Source organism: Podarcis erhardii (assembly GCF_964252035.2).
Source record: "Podarcis erhardii genome assembly, chromosome: 3".
Taxonomy (NCBI): Eukaryota; Metazoa; Chordata; class Lepidosauria; order Squamata; family Lacertidae; genus Podarcis; species Podarcis erhardii.
Window position 1 is genome coordinate 76,234,057 of NC_138507.1, and position 17,253 is coordinate 76,251,309.

At 44.8% G+C, this 17,253-nt stretch overlaps 1 long non-coding RNA gene across 1 annotated transcript; it reads right to left on the minus strand.

Annotated features, from left to right (window-relative positions):
* Positions 1-15,544: 15,544 nt before the first annotated feature.
* On the minus strand, positions 15,545-17,253 carry LOC309338683. Its single transcript, XR_014155017.1, has 3 exons — positions 17,011-17,253; positions 16,237-16,976; positions 15,545-16,155 (listed from the first exon to the last, which is right to left on the minus strand). It is a non-coding gene; the product is annotated as an uncharacterized lncRNA (long non-coding RNA).

The following is a 17,253-nucleotide window of genomic DNA, read 5'->3' on the forward strand; positions in this document are numbered from 1 at the left end:
AGAGCCGTTGAAATAGTGCTGTCCCTCTATGTCTAGGTGATGATATTCCCCTCACTGGGCTTCTTGCTGCTGCAGAAGCCTTTCAGTGCTCAGAGAGATAGTGCAGCATCCTCTTTTGGGGGGCAATGTCAGTTCCTCACCACGCCTCTGCTGCAGAAGCTCTTCCTTACAACAATAGCTGATCATTTCTGCTTGTCACAAACAAATATGCTAGGATCTTTGATGCCATTGCTGGGATATTGTACTCATGGCATGTGCTGTCAGCAGCAAGTGACAGTCTCTCATTAATGCCATTATGATCTATTGTCATCAGAGAAAACAAATCAAAATAGAGGGACATCACTGATGTAGAAAAGGAGCTATGATCCTGGGGGTGAAGAGATTATGACATCACTTCTTTTTTGTGTGGAATAAAAAGCAATTGCAGAGGTAAAAATAATTTAATGGAATTACTGCATTCTCTCGACAAAGGACTTGTGTGCATTAAAAAAAAAAAAGCAAGTTTAGTACTTGGATTTCAGTGCAAGCTCAGTACTTGGATTATGAAGTACAAATGTCTGACTTGTTCCTGCCTTTTCTGGATTGGGTTTTGAGAATTCACCCCTCCACTATGGCTGTGTTGAATTGTAATGTAATGTATCCTACTGAATACACTAGCCTTTTGTTGAACAGTATGATCAAGCTAGTTGTTGTGCAGAAAAGAAAAAGAAAAAAGCCCTAGTGAAACAATTTGTACTGTGATGGCAAATCAAAGAGAGTTTGTTGGTGACAAGACATTCCAGTATTGCTGAATCCTTATTGGTGAATGAGAACAGTAGCATTTACTTTGTGACAATTCTTGAATGTTTTAGCTTCCGGATGAAACATGGAGAGATAGATTTGATTCAAAGACATTGATTAGAGCTAATTATTTAGTCAATATTGCCAGCAAAATGTTTTATGAAACAGATCCAAAGGCTGATTCTTGGAAATTATATGTCTCTAATGTCAATGTTGATTTATAAAACTGCATTTTTGTCTTGTTACTTTTTACTGATTCCTCACACGTCTTACATTAACGAAGCCCTTCATTTATAGGGCAAGTAGCTATTCCTTGCTATTATTGTATCAGATCTTCTACTGTATAAAATAAAAAACCTCACTAAAATTAAAACCACACTTTCAGTCCATTTATCTGGAAAAGCAAATCATTTTCTTGAAAAAGATTATGAAATTAGCTAGTGTAATCAACTTCAAATGAAACCATGGTCATCGAATTGTAGGATTGTAGAGTTAGAAGGGACCCTGAGAATAATTTAGTCCAACCCATTGCAATACAGGATATCCAGCTGTCCTGAACCTGCAACCTTGGTGTTATCAGCACTACACTCTAACCAACTAAGCTATCCAGGTATGGTGATCTGAGCTATGATTCCTGCCTTGTCTTTAGTTGGGGACCTTAAACACCACTGAAATAAAACTTATAGGTGGGTCAAGCCTTGGGCAGCGGAATCCCATGGAGGTGGTGCTTCTGGTGAGATCTCGCCACCACTTCTCACTTCTCCTGTGGTGAAGGTGGGGACACCCTCCCCTTCCTCTGCCGCTGCCACCACCAATAGAGTAGCAAGGAGAAGAGGCTGTGGCTTCTGGGTTCCAGCAAGATTTAGAGACAACTCACAAGATCTCGCTGGAACCTGGAAGCCACAGTCACATGACCTCCAGTAAGCGGCCCCTTCTCATTTTGTCTCAGGCAGCCAAATGGGATGAGTCACCTCTGCTAACAGGTATTTTACCTAATTCAATTATCCATTTTTTTCTGTATTGGTGCACAATTAGCTGTTCTTCAGTCATCAGATACTACTTCAAAGGACCTTCTCGGTAGTGGCGCCCACCCTGTGGAATGCCCTCCCATCAGATGTTAAGGAGATGAGTAATCATATAATACTTAGGAAATATCTGAAGGCAGCCCTGTATAGGGAAACTTTTTAAGATTTAAGGTTTTATTATGTTTTTATATATACTGGAAGCCACCCAAAGTGGCTGGGGCACCCAGTCAGATGGGTGGGGTACAAATAAATTATTATTATTAATCTTTGCTTTTAGAACTGCTGTTTTCATAGTTCTTTTAATATTCTCAAGAGATCTGTCCCATAATTTATTTTAAGAGATTTTACTTGTAATCCTCAAAGAACTCTAGCCCAATGGTTCCCATTAATTTGATTTTGAACTGATTTTAGAATGATTTGATTTTAGAATGCATTTCAATTACTAACTGATTGTGATTGTGATTGTAAACTGTGATACTTTTATTGTTGTTAGCCGCTCTGAGCCTGGCTTCGGCTGGGGAGGGCAGGATATAAATAAAATTTTATTATTATTATTACCTTATTATTATTCATTACTTTACATCAGTTTTTTTGTCAGCCATTCTTTGTTCCTGGCATTGTTTGGTATTCTTAATTAACAACTCAGACAAAACTTTCATTTAGTATATTTATAAACAAAGCATATGATGTGTTAGAGTAGTATGTGTGGCTCTTGAATCTGGTCTGCTTCCGGATGTTCCATGGAAGGGCATTCACTGCATCTTATTTCCATATTGCCACTGGACAATTGTTGTTTAACACTGGGTGGTCTTCTGAATGATGTGGTGTGCCACCACTTCCTTCAAGGCAGATGGTACTTCCTGCTCCTCCAGTGAGACATTAATAATTCCCTGGACCCACCTTTTCAGCCCCCTATGGTTATCTCTAAGAAGCCAAGGTGGGCAAGGGTCAAGGGTTCAGCTGGTGTGAAATAGAGGGTGTCAGTGTATTGAACCAAGGGGCAGGCTAAGATCTGTTTGAAATGTGACAAAAGAGAAGGAATAGGAGTATTCTCATCTGAAATCAATGCCATGTGTTAACTCTGACAAGGAGGTGTGCAAGATGGGCCACAGCAGGTACTTATGCACTTCCTCGTTAGGTAAGATTAATTTCAGACAAGACAGGGAAATGGGAAGAAATGAAAGCACAAATCAATTGCACACCTTGTTTCCCTTCCTCCTCAACTTTCCATCTAATCCAAAATGGTATTACAATGCCAGGGGCAGCCCAGGCAGAAGGTGAAAACGAACCTCCTTTCATCAGTAAAAAAAAAAATGGTGGCAGCAGTGTTACCCATCACCTGACTGAACATGCACCTAGAATCCTTCATGATTGAAATGATTTAATTTTTTACATTTTTTTTCTGTCTCCTAATGAACCTTTGAGGCTAAAGTTGATCCGGGGCTTCTGCTAAACAGAATCCACTGTTTTAAACTGATCTGTGTTATGTCTGAAATTGATTGCCTGTTCTGCATCCCATATATACTGCATTCCATATATGCTGATGTAGGTCTGGTGGGACAGTTTGCCTGGTGGTCTGAGCCCCTTCCTTGAGATCCTCTACCTAGTATGGGTTAAAAACAGATTGCTAACTAGACAATTGTAAGATAATGGCATTGACTTGCCATTTAAGTATAGTCGTACCTTGGAAGTCGAACAGAATCCATTCCAGAAGTCTGTTTGACTTACAAAATGTTAGGAAACCAAGGCGCAGCTTCCGATTGGCTGCAGGAGGCTCCTGCAGCCAATTGGAAGCCATGGAACTCACATCATACGTTCGGGTTCCAAAGAACATTCGCAAACCGGAACAATCACTTCCGGGGTTGCGGCATTCGGGAGTCAAAACGTTTGACTCACAAGGCATTCAGCTTCTGAGGTATGACTGTACCTTCATTAGTATAACCAAAGAAGTTGTTCCATGCCCAGAGGGCAAACTACTTCCTCACCTGGCTGGTAGTTGGAAGCAAAATCGCCAGGGCAGTTGTGTGTGAGCTGAGCTGAAAGCAGGAGGCAGGCTGAGAGACAGAGACGTGCTTAGTTTGTGCTGAATCCAAAGCTGTTACTAATGGAGAAGCAAGATCTGTTGGTGTTGAATGCTGTGAGCCCCTCCATCTTGGGCTCAGTGTGTATATATGTGTAAACAAACCTTATATCCTAAGGACAACACAGTCTCTGTTGACCTTCGTTCCAGGAAAAGCAAACCCTGGGTGAGCACCAGGAACCCCTGGAATCTCTCGCTGCTCAGAGATTGGGGTGGCATGTAAGACAACATTCAGAGAAACTTCAAGGAGGGTGAACTTTGTGATAAAGCAAGGAAATGCAGTTTAAAGGGTACATTTTATTGGGGGAAATTCATTTTGGCTCCATGTAGTGTGCAGCTGATGAACATGGCAGACCTGCTTAAACACTCATTGTAGACTGGGGGACGCAGGTCTCCAGGGAACATCAGTCAGAGCAAATAATGAGAAAAGCAGATATGCCATATCTCTTACCTATGATGTAATGCATACCAGCCTGATGAATGCCTCATATATGAATTCCAACTCAAGTTCCTGTTAAACTGTTATCCTTCTTCTCTGTTTTTCTGGAAGAATCCTCCTCCTGTAAGAAATAGGACCACTTGTTCCCAATTGTTGCTAACTCTGCTTCCATTTGACTAGCATATAATAGTGAAAGGTGAATAAAGGTTCTAAAACTTTCCCCTCCTAATTGGATTACTAACGACTTCGCATATGGCAAAGCTCCTACAAAGAAGTCACTTACACATAGGAAGTTGCATGAAACCCATATGCAGATTGTCACACAGGATGATCTTGCGTGTGTGTGTGTTTGCTTTTAAAATCTACTAGAGACATAACAGATGCATACATTTCTGTATGCACAAGTCTTTGCTCATGTAAGCATGTAAGAACATGTGGATTTTGGACTTTAAGAATGGGTGCGCAAAGTGTATTTTTCCATGGAACAGCAAACAGATCCCCCCATCACTTACCAGTGTGTATCAGGGCACCAAACCACTTCACTCAAAGACATTGTAATACAATGAATAAACAGCTGAGTTAACGCTTTTGACACTTTGATTCAAAACTACCTCTGCCATAAACATATTGAGCCCAAGGCAGTAACAGTGACTTATTACCATACAGGGCTGGTGTGAAATGAAATATTCCAATTTTATTTTTTCAAATGAAGCGTCCAAAAACATAATGGGGAGTTTATGCTAAGCAAGGACACACAACACCCTTGGCTTCTTTGAAAGGGTTTTGACTCAATGCACAGGAAGCGGAGATTTTGCAGATCTTATAGCTAACAAGTCTAACTTTGAAGTGTAAAATATAGTAGAGGGAATGTTTTTTGTTTCTCTTTCAAAACTATATATATTCTATTATAGTAGAGGGAGTGCTGTGGCAGACATAAGTTTCTCCAATTGCTGTGGTGCAAGGGCAATGCAGGGGACAGGAGAAGAGGGAAGTCTTGCAGATGATGGTCCACATTCATGGGCGTAGCCAGGATTTTTCTTAGAGGGGCAGGCAGCAGCAGAGCATATGCCTGCCCTGCCCAGGGTGGGCGCACTCCCATGGGGGGTCGTGACATGCTCCCGTGGGGGGTGTGGCACGGAGGGTGCCCTCCCAGGCACGGGATAGCCGCTGAGGTGCCCGGAGTGGCATACGTGCCCTGCAGCCGGGGGCATAGCGAACCACCTACGGGGCCCAGTGAGCCGCCTATGGCAGACATTCGGTGCGCTGCATGCCTGCGACTCCCAAGCCTCCTCCAAGCTGTCAAAATGAAGGGGGAAGGGGGGAATGCAAAGCAGCACAGTTCCCCTCCCCCTTACCCCGATGGCTCAGGGTAAGCTTGGGAGTCACCGGCGGGCAGCGTGCCAAATGTCACCCCCCTCAGTGAGGGCACCCGGGGCAGTATGCCCCCCTTCCTAAACCCCTGGGGGCACACCTTTTGTTGGGGGGGGGACAGAACCTTAGTTAGCTATGTATTTTTATTAATTTAGGGGTGGCAGCTGTCCCTCCCTGCCCCCCCCCGGCTGCACCCATGTCCACATTTGCTGGCACATCTGTGATGTTTGGACATTCTTAACCAGAATCTGAGACTTTCAACATTTACATCTGCGGACATTCACCAAATTCCAGACATTCACTGTAATGCAGTACATACCTGGACCCTGACAACAGTATGAACAAATCATTAACACTAACGTAGATCCAGTCGAAGTAAAAATATTATCTCCAATGTTGTTTGAATTAAATGTACATTAAATGTGAGCTGCATATTCGTCTTGATTAACGTTTCGTTCATCTTGCCAGGATTCTGTCCTCCACCTGAGCAGCAGTTAACACCCCTCCTCACCCGCCCCCCAAAAGTCCGTGGAAATCTTTCCAAGTCCAGAATCCATTTAATATGAAAAGAGTCATTTTTAAGTCACACAAAAGAGCCAGTTATGAAGTAGCTGCCTATGTCCAGATGCTTCCTTCCAGGCAAGAATGGATGGAGATGTTTGCTGGGGTGACCGTCTGATCACTATAGCATCCTCCTGGAAAAGGCAGCTAAATAACTGGGAAGAAAAGGCTTAGCACAAGCTTCTGCAAACAGCAATTTAATTGCAGAAGGCATTAAGGAAAATTCAGCAGAGAACACGAAAAGAGTACTAATATTTTCACATAAGCTGGCTGCTTAAAGAGCACCATAAAACGGCTTCAAAAAGTCAGAATGACTGTTTATTTTATTTTACTCAGTGGTGCTATGCTTGCATGAATAACCCCTGGTTTATTGCATTCCACTACCAGCACAGAAAATGTGGGCTATTAAAGTGGTTCAGAATACAGCTGTGATAATTACCCCACCATCTAGCCCGATTTCCTAGGAAATGGGACTCAAGGGAAACATGGAACTCAGTATAAGTATAGTAGGAAGCCTTTGTGATTTCTTGAGCTCTCCATACCCTTGGCCCAGAAAAGCATCTTGTCCCAGTTATATCCATGATCGGCATTTATTTTGTTCAGGTACATTACACTGTCAAAATTCATGACAGTTAACACAGTGAAGAGAGATGGATCCTGCTTTTTTCTGGGACACCTCCCAGGAAATACCGATCGAGGGATGGCTTAAATAACCTGCACTAAACAATGATTGTCTGCAGTGCTCTGTTATTGATGGAGGAAACTCTTGTGCAGATACATGGACATACAACAGTCCCCAGATAAATAAATTTCAATTACATGCAGTCTGGGAATTTTACATTCCTGGTTACTTGGGTGTCTCCAGATGGAGCCTTCATATTGCAAACAGAGAAATGTAACCAGCCCTTAGTTACTATGTGTCACAATAGCCAAAAAAGATGCTTGTGATCTTTGGAGAAGGTGATGTCTACTTCTCTCTGTGTGTGGGGTGTGTGTGTGAAAATATATATCAATACTGAGGTCTTGCACAAAAGTGATTATCTGCTATTTAATTCGGCTGGATTTGGGATGGCATAATCCAAAATAAGGAATGCCCGTCCACTGCAATAGGCCCAGCAATTAACATTATGATGAAGAGATATTGTGAAAGACCTGTGTATTAAAAATTAAAAGAAAAAGGCCCAAGTGCGTACTAAAGTTACAGTCTCCAGGGAGCTAAACCATATGGTACCGCTATACACAGGAACTTAGGAATCTGCTTTATACTGAGTCGGACCACTGGTCCATGAGTATTGTCTACACTGACTGCCAGTGGCTTTCTACGTTTCCATGCAGACGACATTCCTAGCTCACCTGGAGACTGCGCCTGGGACCTTCTGCAGGAAAAGCAGCTGCTCTACCACTTCATCTCAAGGAATATACCATGCCCATCTGTCAGGTGAGGCTAGATGCAGTGCTGCAGTCTGTTTCTTCTATTGCCTCTTCTCTCACCTGACGCTTTTGCTTGCTCCAGTACTGGCACACAAAGGCTGCTGTACACTCAGCTCCCCCAAGTGTGTTCCTATGCTGGAAAAAAAGACTGTGTTGGCACTTGATCGCAGTTTATCTCCGTGCTAAACTAGGTAAACTGCAGGAATGTGAGACCAGCTGAAGATCAAAGCCCATTTAAAGAAGGAAAATTCTATGCACTCATTGATAAGGTTTTTTGTGATGTTTGTTGCAAGCAACTATCTGCTTACGTAGTTAAAATGTCGACAGGGAAACAGGAAAAGAGCACCTGCAAGGATATAACAACATTGCCCTGGCTGATTATCCTTCCCCAATTAATCACCAGGCTTAAGTTTTAATCACCCTTTCCTTCATTATTGCCTACCGCTGCTGCTCACACACTTACCAGGAGCAGAGCACAAAGAATGACTGGTTCTTATTGGGCTGATATTTAATGTTGTCCGCTTGCCCAAACAGCTTCAATTTCTATTCTGCCACGCATGCAACTTACTGAAACCTAATTAAGCGTCAGAGATCAAACAGTGAGATATTTCCTGGCAATGATTTTGCAAAGTTTTTTGCAGATAAAATCGCTCAGATTTGGGAAAGAAGTAGACTCCACCATTGGAGCAGGGCCGGGGTGGGAGAGTGCTAGAGACCTGTCTAGTCAAGTTGCGTGGGATCAATTCCAATCTGTTACCTCCGAGGATGTGGACAGGCTGCTTGGACGAGTGAAACCAACCACCTGTCTCCTGGATCCTTGCCCATCCTGGCTTATAAAAGCTAGCCGGGAAGGACTGGGCGATGGGCTTCGTGGGGTGGTGAATGCTTCCCTCCGTGAGGGAGCCTTCCCAGACCTGCTGAAAGAGGCGGTTATTAAACTGCTTCTTAAAAAACCATCTTTAGACCCGACCAGTATAGCCAACTATCGCCCAGTCTCAAATCTTCCATTCTTGGGCAAAGTGATTGAGCGTGTGGTTGCTGAACAACTCCAGGCATGCCTGGAGGATGCGGACCATTTGGATCCCTTCCAGTCGGGATTCAGGCCTCATCATGGGACTGAAACTGCCTTAGTCGCACTGGTTGATGATCTCCGGTGAGCTAGGGACAAAGGTGAGAGTTGTTTCCTAGTTCTGCTGGATCTCTCAGCGGCCTTTGATACAATCGACCAAAACATCCTTCTGGACTGTCTAGAGGGGCTGGGAGCTGGGGGCACTGTCATACAGTGGTTTCGCTCCTTCCTCCTGGGCCGTGTTCAGAAAGTGGTGGTGGGGGATGAGTGTTCAGACTCCTGGGTTCTGTCCTCTCCCCCATGCTTTTCAACATTTACATGCAGCCGCTGGGAGAGATCATCAGGAGGTTTGGGCTGGGTGTTCATCAGTATGCAGATGATACCCAGCTCTACCTCTCTTTTAAATCAGAACCAGTGAAGGAGGTGAAGGTCCTGTGTGAGTGTCTGGAGGTGGTTGGAGGATGGATGGCAGCTAACAGATTGAGGTTGAATCCTGACAAGACAGAAGTACTGTTTTGGGGGGACAGGAGGCGGGCAGGTGTGGAGGATTCCCTGGTCCTGAATGGGGTAACTGTGCCCCTGAAGGACCAGGTGCGCAGCCTGGGAGTCATTTTGGACTCACAGCTGTCCATGGAGGCACAGGTCAAATCTGTGCCCAGGGCAGCTGTTTACCAGCTCCATCTGGTACGTAGGCTGAGACCCTATCTGCCTGCGGACTGTCTCACCAGAGTGGTGCATGCTCTGGTTATCTCCCGCTTGGACTACTGCAATGCGCTCTTACGTGGGGCTACCTTTGAAGGTGACTCGGAAACTACAACTAATCCAGAATGCGGCAGCTAGACTGGTGACTGGGGGCGACCGCCGAGACCATATAACACCGGTCTTGAAAGACCTACATTGGCTCCCAGTATGTTTCCAAGCACAATTCAAAGTGTTGGTGCTGGCTTTTAAAGCCCTAAACGGCCTCGGGCCAGTATACCTGAAGGAGCGTCTCCACCCCCATCGTTCTGCCCGGACGCTGAGGTCCAGCGCCGAGGGCCTTCTGGCGGTTCCCTCATTGCGAGAAGCAAAGCTACAGGGAACCAGGCAGAGGGCCTTCTCGGTAGTGGCGCCTGCCCTGTGGAACGCCCTTCCAGCAGATGTCAAAGCGATAAACAACTACCTGACATTCAGAAGACATCTTAAGGCAGCCCTGTTCAGGGAAGTTTTTAACGTGTGATATTTTATTGTATTTTTGCTTTCTATGGAAGCCGCCCAGAGTGGCTGGGGAGGCCCAGCCAGATGGGCGGGGTATAAATAATAAATTATTATTATTATTATTATTATTATTATTATTATTATTATTATCATCTGCTATTAATATACTTCTCAGAGGTGATAAAACTGGCTGTAGCTGCAGCCTGCATTCCAATTTAAATCGCCACAAATCCACTGGCCATAAGTGAATGTCCTGGACCAGGAGCCACAGATATTTTAGATATTAACAGGGGAAAGCTGGTTTGATGTGGATATTCTTAAAGACACTAATCTTACTTACCAATAAATAAATTCCAGTGAACAGAATGTGACCTGCTTTGCTTCAGAGTCAATCCGTTTTAAGATCAAGCTGTAAATGGAGGTTTTGGGAACAAACTCAGTCAATCAAAAGCACATTATTTTTCAAAAAATAATAATGAATGAATGAAAGCTAGCAGCCTTATCCATGTTTCACCCATGGTCCTCTAAAAGCATTTGGTAATGTTGAAAGCATGTGTTGTCCAATCACAGAACATTTCAGGATTTTGGCCTCTGCCATTGGCCCTTGAGTTGTGATTTGAAGTTTGGAAGTTTAGACAGCCAATCACACTGGGGGCAGGACTCTTTTAACCTAGTTAGGCACTTGGCAGGACGGCATTACAGATCAAGGAGAAGTTTCAGCTAATATATAAGTACAGCTCAGAATTCTCTTTTGACATTTGTGTTGGCATTCTCAGTCAACAGAAACAACCAATACATATTTGAATTTGAAAGAGACCACATTAAAGTTCTGATGCATTAATTTTCTTCCCACAGCAAAGTAAGAACAAACTCTTTCTTTTCTCCTTCCATTTTAAAAATTTATTTTATTTGTTTATACACACACACTCACCTCACATCATCATCAAATCACCACTCTCAAAGCAGGTTGCAAAAAGAATATATTTTATTTTACATAGCAAGAATACATAAACCAAACACAGAACAGATATTCAAAATCAAAACGTATCAAACAGGGTCATAGTACCCAGAAGTAATACTTTAGATTAGAACAACTCACCAGTACCTATTACTTTTCTCAATGTGGGTTCCATAGAACTGCAAGCACTCACAGAAAAAAGATGATCGTGCCCTTATAAGTTCACAGCCATCCAAAGACGCCACCTTGTGGCAAAGAGCAGCCATAGTGCTGTGGACTTTTGTGACTCTCACCAGAGGTTTTCAACCAGTGTGCCGTGGCACCCTGGGGTGCCTTGAATCACTGGTAGAGGAAGAGGGGGGCGGAGGGAGCACACCACCCCCAGCACCACGATCCCAGTGGGGTGCCATCGCGGCTGCCCCCTCCCCCCGCGCGTGTTGGGCGCCACACTCCCTGGACACACGCCACGCTCCCACCTGCTCTCTGCCCCCGGTGCTGGAGCATGAAGCTCCGCCACTGCCTTGAATGATGGTGAGGGGTGCCAAGGGCAACACCGGCCTCTGTCCCTCTTTCCTTCCCTCCCTCCTCTGATGTCCTCTCATGTCTCTGCCTCTGGAGTTGGAGTAAGCAAGCAAGCAAGTGGGCAAGGGAGCCCAGCCAGCCAGCCCACCAGCCCTTGCTGTTGGGAATGGGCAAACAAGTCCCAGGCCCCTGTGGGGCAGTGGGAGGAGGCATCTCTCTTTGGAGCAGGGAGGGGGCAGCTCAGAGACCAGGGGTGGCAGCAGTGGCTGCCCAGAAGACTACCAAGGAGAGGGGAGAGGAGAAGAGGTTGAGGGAACACTTCACAAGGTTTGATAAAATGGCGAGAGGCTGCCTGCTCTGCAGGCAAGGGGTGGCATAACTGGGCTCCGGAGCCCTACAGGGGTGCTGCAGAAAGAATGTACAGTGGACGCTCAGGTTGCGAATGTGATCCATGCAGGAGGCACGTTCGCAACCCACAGCATTCACAACCCGCAGCGCCGTGTCTGTGCATGCGCAGATCGCAATTTGGTGCTTCTCTGCATGTGCAAAGCATGATTTAGTGCTACTGCGCATGCACAAGCACTGAAACCCTGAAGTAACCCATTCCGGTACTTCCGGGTTTGGCGTGGTGCGTAACCCGAAAACACATAACCTGAAGCGTCTGTAACCTGAGGTATGACTGTAGTTGGTCAAGGGAGCCATGGATTCAAAAAGGTTGAAAACCTCTCTTCTAACCTGAAGGCAGCCTATATTGCCACTCAGCAAGGGCTTGAAAAATCTTGGTGTTTTTTCTGTGTGCAAATACCTGGTGGGTGGGTTGCATATGGCTCGGAGAATGCAAACAGTCTGTGAGCACCTAGAAAGGAATACTGTGATCACCAATAGTCAGCATGGATTTCTGAAAAATAAGTCATGTCAGACTAACCTGATCTCGTTTTTTGACAGAATTACAAGCCTGGTAGATGAAGGGAATGCAGTGGATGTAGCCTACCTTGATTTCAGCAAGGCATTTGACAAGGTGCCCCATGATATTCTTGTAAAGAAGCTGGTAAAATGCGGACTTGACTATGCTACCACTCAGTGGATTTGTAACTGGCTGACTGACCGAACCCAAAGGGTGCTCATCAATGGTTCCTCTTCATCCTGGAGAAGAGTGACTAGTGGGGTGCCACAGGGTTCTGTCTTGGGCCCGGTCTTATTCAACATCTTTATCAACGACTTGGATGATAGACTCAAGGGCATCCTGATCAAATTTGCAGATGACACCAAACTGGGAGGGGTGGCTAACACCCCAGAGGACAGGATCACACTTCAAAACGACCTTGACAGATTAGAGCAGTGTTTCCCAACCTTGGGCCTCCAGCTGTTTTTGGACTACAACTCCCATCATCCCTAGCTAGCAAGACCAGTGGTCAGGGATGATGGGAATTGTAGTTCAAAAGCAGCTGGAGGCCCAAGGTTGGGAAACACTGGATTAGAGAACTGGGCCAAAACAAACAAGATGAATTTTAACAGGGAGAAATGTAAAGTATTGCACTTGGGCAAAAAAAATGAGAGGCACAAATACAAGATGGGTGACACCTGGCTTGAGAGCAGTACATGTGAAAAGGATCTAGGAGTTTTGGTTGACCACAAACTTGACATGAGCCAACAGTGTGACGCGGCAGCTAAAAAAGCCAATGCAATTCTGGCCTGCATCAATAGGAGTATAGCATCTAGATCAAGGGAAGTAATAGTGCCACTGTATTCTGCTCTGGTCAGACCTCACCTGGAGTACTGTGTCCAGTTCTGGGCACCACAGTTCAAGAAGGACACTGACAAACTGGAACGTGTCCAGAGGAGGGCAACCAAAATGGTCAAAGGCCTGGAAACGATGCCTTATGAAGAACGGCTAAGGGAGCTGGGCATGTTTAGCCTGGAGAAGAGGAGGTTAAGGGGTGATATGATACCCATGTTCAAATATATAAAAGGATGTCACATAGAGGAGGGAGAAAGGTTGTTTTCTGCTGCTCCAGAGAAGCGGACACGGAGCAATGGTTCCAAACTACAAGAAAGAAGATTCCACCTAAACATTAGGAAGAACTTCCTGACAGTAAGAGCTGTTCGACAGTGGAATTTGCTGCCAAGGAGTGTGGTGGAGTCTCCTTCTTTGGAGGTCTTTAAGCAGAGGCTTGACAACCATATGTCAGGAGTGCTCTGATGGTGTTTCCTGCTTGGCAGGGGGTTGGACTCGATGGCCCTTGTGGTCTCTTCCAACTCTATGATTCTATGATTCTAAGCTGTGTTGGCTTCATTCAAATGAGCTGATGCAAATTCTAATGCCTGCTTGAAGCAAATTAAAGAATTCCTAGCGGTACCACTCAAAAATAGGAGCCAAAGTGCCTTTTTCGCTTCCTGTGGATAGCAGGCTGGAATATTGTTCTTGCAAGGCTGCTCCATTTCCGATGGACAATGCTGCCTCCTGCTGCACAGACTGCACTGTTGCATTTGTTACTGCCAGTCTTGCACCAATGTCTCAAGTCAGGGAGGTGACAACAATGCTGGGGAAATGGGGGACACTCTGCTGTGCAGTCTAAAATAAGGAGCACTTCTGTTGTTTTAGGGAATGGACCAATCCTTTAAAACAGATGCCCTATAAATAGGACAGCTCATGTCTAGCCAAACCTTATAGTCCCAGCTTGCATATATAATTTTATCCTTACCAGGTGGCATATTCTCATGTGATTACACGCACACTGTATTTTGCTAGTTGCTTGCAGTCTTCACTTATGCTGGCTTGGGTTTTTTTCAGAAAGGAAAAAGGTACAAAGCTAATCACTTCATGTTTAAACACAAGGAAAGGTAATTTGGAACATTGTTCCAGTTGCAATGGGCTTAAGGCTGAAATCCTAAATTTCTTGGGAGTAAGTCTGTTGAATAGCAGTGGGACAGATTTCCAAGTGAATATATAGAATTGTACTGTAAGTGCATCAGACTGAAATGTATTCAATTCCATCCACCTCATGCCATTTTTCTGTTGTTGCTTAAACAATTACTATATTTTGCAACTTGATAGTATTTTCCTTCCACCAATGGGTTGCTAGTATCTAAATATCTTAAATAATAGTGATTAAGACTCCTCATATTTCCCACACTTTGTGTACACATTCATATATTGACCAAATTCCACCCACATTTTCTTATTTAAACACAATACCCATATATACATTGTCTAGCAATACAGCTCTGTTTATTATCATTTCCACCCACCCACCATATTTAGCAATGTATAAAAGCATAACTACATAAATGTGTGCAGATTTCACAAATGCACTACTCCTGTGCACAAGTGCTGGTGGTGGGGAATCCAGCTGTTGTTACAGCAGGAATTACAAGGTAGTCTACACCCTGTAGCCAGGAGCAGAACCCCCTAGGCGTTTAGACCTGAGAGTAAGAGTGGCCTGAAAGCTTCATGGAGGTCCAGATGCTTACATTTACTCCCTCTGGCCTATTGCAGCTAACAAGTTTTCTTCTTTGGCAGGCTGGAAGTACTGGCCCTATCATTAGGCAGAGCAAAGCTGTTGCCTCAGATGGTAGCCACTTAGGGCTGTGGGAGACATCTATTCCCTGGTCATTCCTCCTGAGCACACACCCCTCCCACCCCCTGTGTGTGGACTTGTTGTCTTGCATTGAAGGATGCAGTTTCGTTGCCATTGTTGATGCAAGATTCAGTTGTCTTTCAAGCCAGCTTCTGTCTGTAGAATTGAGGGAGGCGTCTTGTCCTTCATCCAGTGGCATAGCTAGCCATGTGGGCACCCAGGGCAGTGCAAGGAGGCAGCGGTGCAGTGCGGGGCACACAAGAATCCCAGTGCCCGAGCCCCATTCTGCTCCGGTACCCTGCAGGCCTGTGTTGTTTTCTCAAGCAGCGTGGAGCCTGCAGGGAGTCCACCCGCCACCTTCCCCTCAGCTGGAGAACGGCTGAGGAGGAAGCGGAAGGCAGATTCCAGCCCTGCGCTGGTCAAAAAGCAGCGCAAAGCCTGCAGGCGCCTCAGCCACCCCATCACTCCCAGGAGAGACACGTGGCTTGGGCTCGGTAAGTGCTGCCCCCAGTGCCCCCTGCCCCTGCACACTATGCCTCTGCCTTCATCTCAGCAAAATGTAGTGGACCAGCCCTAGTGGGTGGTCTTTGCCATTTCTTTCTTGGCCAGCGGTTAGGTCTGTCTGTCTTTTTGTCTCTCTGACACACACAGCCTTCACCCCAATATTCTTCAACTGGTCAGAGAGAATAAAGGAAAGGAACCTCAGAAACATGGTGACATAATATCTACGGATCTTTTATGACTTGGGGAATATTGGGGAGGGAAAATGTGAGTGCTATTAATGCCCAGGGCTGAAGATGCTTTTCCTCCACCTCTTCAAGGTAAGATCTTCACCCACGAGACCATTTTCTCTAACACATCCTTTGTAGAACTTCTGGCAAAACAGTGCTTTTTATAGCCCACTGTGACACAGACTATTTACTACCAAGGAGTAATTCAAACCATCTAGTTCATCTCATTTCTAGCAAAAGCTGAGCCCTTGAGAATCAAATTATTCCTAACCAGCCCTTGGCTCCAGTAAACCTCCTTCACATCACACCTTCAAAAGCTGCAGGGAACAATGTGCTAGGGATCTTGAACATTGCCTGGTTTTATAGGCATACCAATGTTGCTTTAAATATTTTTCCTTTTAATGCTAGTATACCTTGATGGGACAGGAGTGCCTGGTGTGCTCTGGTCCATGGGGTCACGAAGAGTCGAACATGACTAAACAACAACAACAAACCTTGATGGGATTTGGGTTTGAGGAGGCAACATCATTTAAAGCAGCTTCTGGGGATCAGAATTGCTGATTTGAGATCAGGTAAATTATTATTTTCTTCATGTATTTATAGAAAGACCTTTTGTTTTAAAATCATCCACACAATTAGTCCATCACCAGCTGAACCAAATTAGGGACAGATATGAAACAAAAAATAATTGATCATCAGTATCAGATACCCAAGTTTCAACATGTATGGCTTTTGCATGGTGAACATGAAATAAGACCAATTTTGTTGGAAGGCAGGAAAAAACTGGTTAAAGAAACAGCAATATTCCTCTCCATTTATAACTCAGGGATGAAGCTCCCCGCCTTTATTCCAAAGCTGTCAGAAATATTAGAATTAATGCCCTGCAGCAAAACACTCAATAACCATCTCTCCTCAGAGAAGGCAAATACATGGCACTTTCCAATTAACTGCTCCTCTAAGCAATTATACTGATCAAATAAATGAATAAGTGACGGGCATGTAAATGGTAGACACAGCTAATTTCATTCATCTGGAGGTTATAGCACTACTTCTATAAGCACTTAATGTGTTATTTCAAGCTTCAATGAGAAACATAAATACAATTAATATAGTCCAACAAGAAGAACTTGGGTGCACACAATATGGCTGCCCTCATTATCAAGTGAATATTGCAATAATGAAGGCTTCTGGCCTCCAGCTTGTTGAATCATGTTGGTGCTGGGGCTTTTTTGCCCTAGTTGTGTATATCCATGTTCAGCATATTGGACATCAGCGTTCCCCAACCCACCTCACAGATTATTGACTAGCTCTGCTTATGGGGAGCTTATGACTCCCTGATTGCCACAGTTCCAATAGCTACCAGTTTGTTTGCAGAAACAATTCAAAGTGCTGGATATGACCTATAAAGCCCTACATGGGTAGGCAAACTAAGGCCCGGGAGCTAGATCCAGTCCAATCGCCTCCTAAATCTGGCCCACGGACGGTCCGGGAATCAGTGTGTTTTTACATGA